This window comes from Phasianus colchicus, chromosome 35 (genome assembly GCF_987193195.1).
Source record: "Phasianus colchicus chromosome 35, bPhaCol1.hap1.1, whole genome shotgun sequence".
Taxonomy (NCBI): domain Eukaryota; kingdom Metazoa; phylum Chordata; class Aves; order Galliformes; family Phasianidae; genus Phasianus; species Phasianus colchicus.
In genome coordinates this window covers 758,988-763,061 of record NC_143470.1, presented here as the reverse complement: position 1 = coordinate 763,061, position 4,074 = coordinate 758,988, and the positions used below count along the sequence as shown (strand labels likewise).

General features: G+C 49.2%; 1 long non-coding RNA gene across 1 annotated transcript; it reads right to left on the bottom strand.

Annotated features, from left to right (window-relative positions):
• Positions 1 to 519: 519 nt before the first annotated feature.
• On the bottom strand, positions 520 to 2,253 carry LOC149913696 (uncharacterized). The gene is made up of 2 exons (XR_016461021.1): positions 2,000 to 2,253; positions 520 to 1,119 (listed from the first exon to the last, which is right to left on the bottom strand). It is a non-coding gene; the product is annotated as an uncharacterized LOC149913696 (long non-coding RNA).
• Positions 2,254 to 4,074: the final 1,821 nt, after the last annotated feature.

The window sequence follows — 4,074 nt, the reverse complement described above, 5'->3', positions numbered from 1 at the left end:
CTGCCTTCTGAAAGCGCACTGCAGCTGAGAAGTTAGTTAGGCTTGGCAGTGGAAATGCTGTGTTGGAGGGACTGTTGGTGGCCATGAGGTGACAGCCCAAGCCTTGTATTGGCAACTGGTTTCTGTGGCATGGATTAAGTGTAGCTCATTTTAGGGGAGGAGCCTGGGGTTTGATTGAATCGTACTGTGGAATGGCGGAAAGGGAAAGCCCCTTTGGGTAAGAACATGCTGTGAGTTGTAGTGCTGTAGCACTGTCTTTCTACCTAGGCAAGGTAATAAATAAAAAAGTGTGCTGAGATAAGAATATTTGTAATCTGCATTTATGCAATTCATTTTAGCTAGGAACTCTAAACTGCACGTACAGAGATCCACTGGCTGTGTTTGACAGCGAGTCAATAAGAAAATAACCATCACAGAGGGACCGTTTAAGGCCACTGAAATCAAGTTGTTTCTGAGATGTGACTTGTCTGCCTCTTTACCTGATAATAACAATATGAAAATAAAACAAAAGATAATACATTATTATTTGTTTCTCTGTATTTTAAAGGTGATTCAAAGCTTTTGCTCTACTAAAAGTAATCTTACTCAAGACAAGGCTCTGGGCAGGAAACTGGAAATAAGACGGTGGACCAGGTGACAGAACAGGCAGTTGGCAAAGGCTTTAATTCCAGATGGCAAACTTAACATCTCTGAACCTGAGGCAGAACCTGTAAAATATTCCAGAGAGGACAGGAATCTAATTAATGATTTAGGAGGGAAGAGAGCAAGCTGACAGAGGGGTGCGCGCCCAGATGGACACACTGTTATGCCCTTCAGTATCTTATGGGAGTGGGTTCCAAGGAAGATGATAAAACGTACTCGGGGAACAGACACTACAAAGGACAATCCTAGTACCAGGAACAGGGCACAAGTGGGGCTATTGGGAAAGGGAGCCTTCTGGGGCAACAATGGCAAATTGATTTCTCGGAACTCCCAAGAAAAGGGGGGTATTGCTGTGTGTTGGTACTGGTAGCTTCTTAGGGTGGCTGCAGGCATTCCCTTGTAGAACTAATAAGGCACAGGAGGTAACTGAAGTGTTGTTGCAGGAGGTTATTCCAGGATGCCAGGGAACTACTTGTGCTGTCAAGGAAAGTGCAGGGCTGAAAGTTAAACTCATAAAGAAAAGATGAGTTGGTTACTAATTTGCTTTATCTCAATGTACACGGGAGGTGTTTTAGCCTGGGAAGAGACCTCCTTTTACAGTGTAACTCCTCTTACAGGTTCCGGGTTCTTTAGCAGCCAAAGGAGTGGCTCCAAACAATGGGACGTGGGTCCTGTACCCCCGGGGCCACCCCCACTGGTCCCCATGGAGGGAGTGGGGCCTGGGGGCACGCTGCTCGTTGAGGCAGAAATCATATTTTCCTGTTGATCCCTCCATCCACCTGTATTTGCATCCATCCTTTCATCCAACAATCGTTCCATCCACCCAGTGATCCTTCAATCTGTTTTTCCCTCCCTCCCTCCCTCCAACAGTTCTCTCCTCCATTGGTCCCTCTGTCCATCTGTTCCTCTGTTCCAGCAGCCTCCCCCTGTTACCCACCAGAACCTCCTCTGGAGCTTTGGGGATCTCCCCAGAATGGTGCCTTCAGGCATTTTCTTGCTCTCCTGCAAGTGCTCATTTTCTGGTCCCTCTCCCTTGCATCACCCCATCCCTTTGCTCAGCAGCCCTCCCCATTCTTAGTTGAAAGCCTCCCTTGTGAAGCTGCCATCCTACTGACAAAAATATCCTCGCCTCCCTTAGGGAGGTGGGTCCCATCCCTTCCAAGCAGACACCAATCCGCAAATAGGTGCTGCAGACACAGAACCCAAGGCCCTGCCACCAGCACCAGTCCTGCAGCCAAGGACTGGCACGCACCACCTCCTTTCACCCCTGTCCCACAGCACCCCTGGGCCCCCACACCCTGGACTCCCAGCCCGAGAGCTCTGCAGTCCCTTTGGATGCCGTGTTACCCGTGCCCACCTTTCTTCCTGCTGGCCTTGCACGGTGAACCACACGAGGTGGAAGGTTGGATGGACCGCATCCATCGCTTGGAGGCACCTCAGCCTCCTCTCCAGCACTGAGGGCGCTGGAGCTGCGCTGGAGCTGCCGGCCCTTCTGTGGGGCAGGAGCGTCCTCTGCTGCCAGGATTCTCCAGCTTCAGTCCGTCACCAGCTGTGAGGCTGTGCCGTGGGGCTGCAGTGCAGGGCCTGCAGCTCAGAAAAGCCCCTGAGCACTGCGGAGACAAGCAGGCGCTCTCTGATGCCTTCACAGTGTTATTCGCTGTGGGAGAGACATGTTGTTTCTGCACTGGATATTGAGATGGACAGTTGAGTTAAAGAAGTGGAACATAACGCGTTTGTATTCTGTAGCTTGTCTTTAGGAGTAGCTGGTGTGAAAAGTAGAAATATCATGTACATATTAGTAACATCTTTTAGAAACATAATTACTGAGCTATGCCACAAATTCTTCCTTACAAAGTTGCAATAGGTCTTAAATCTTTTAAACAATGTAGGTATAGTATTCTGAACTGGAAAACATTGTAAGACTGGTAAGCCAGCAAACGCGAAATACATTTAACAAGCTTTCCAGGAGCCAGGGCCTTTACACAAAGCAGAACTGTCCCACGCTGTGGCAATGTCAGGATGCCACAGGCAGACTCCAGGATACTCCCCTCTATCCTCCCTCCAAGCTCATCTCTATGCAAGGACAGACGGGTGACCAGAACAATGACCCAGTGTAAAGGGCACAAATGCCAGGGGGGTAATTAAACAATTAAGAGGTTAGGTTTATGTTTATGTTGTAAAGCAGGCATCCGAAAGTGATGACCGGATGTTTGTTAAGAAAGCCATGGTTAGAAGGCAATTAACCAATCAAGATATTTGTGTTTGGATGGCAAGGATTTGTGTTTGCTTGGTATTTGTGTGATTAGTGAAGCGTCCCAAAAGAGTGTGAACCTGCAGTACTCAGCCAGTGAGGAACCAGGGCAGAAAGAGATCAGCGTTGGGCAATAGGGGATAAAAGGTGGAGCACTGTTTTCTGTGAGCTCCTGCTTGCAGGAGGCCCAACATGGCAACTGCAACTAAAATCTGCTTTATCAGAGATACCGTCCTGGAAAATTATTTGGATACTTCCAACATCACCAACAGTTACAAACACCTGCAAAAGCAAACAGGAACCACGTTCTGTAGTGATAAGAACGCACAGCTTAGCAGACAGGAGCGTAGGGCTTGGGAGGAAGTTGTATCTCAGAGGTTGGTAGAGAATTTCACATCATGAAGGCAGCACCAGCAGAGTTTCTAACGGCAGTGCTATCCAGGAGTCCCAGCAGGAGGTGCTGGCACATTTGGTACGTGACCCCAGCACAAGGCAGCTCAGCATGAGGCATCAGGCAGAGCTGATGAGATGTGCGTTATGGACAAGTCATTCTTTCATAGGTACCATTCCATGACAGCAATTAACTGAGAGCAAAGGCTTGACACACACACCTGATGGTTTACACTCCCCCCAGTCAGGGCAAACAGACCAAGACTATGAGGCTGACCTGCAACCGGGCACAGTGCAGCTCAAGTTCCTTCTGCAGTCACTGGGGCAGCTTCCCCACCTCCAGCCCTACAGGCAACGTACACACAAAGCGCAGCACGGCTGGTCGTGCTCCACACTCAGACAGCAGGTTGACAAGTTGGAGCTTTACAAGGACGTGGAGATCACTTCATGATCTCTGCCTTCCATGCTGGAGCAGCAGCCAGTTGTACTTAGGTTTCTGAAGCCCCTTTCAGTCTCAGGAGGGAATAACACAGCCCAAATGCAATGGATGCAATGGGGCTCTCTCTAGGACACCTGCTGCCTCAGAAGAGTTCCCATCTCCTGAACAGCTATGGAGCTCCTACAAAAGCATCTCACACAAACAAGGAAGGAAAGAAAAACCCAGGACACTGGGGAGGGGTCCTACCTCTCAGCAGGTGATCCCTGTTCCGTGTACAGAGGATGGACATAAACTGCACCTCATCTGTTCCCCATTTCTTCTCCCCCACTTCGTATAGGCACTTACAGACATG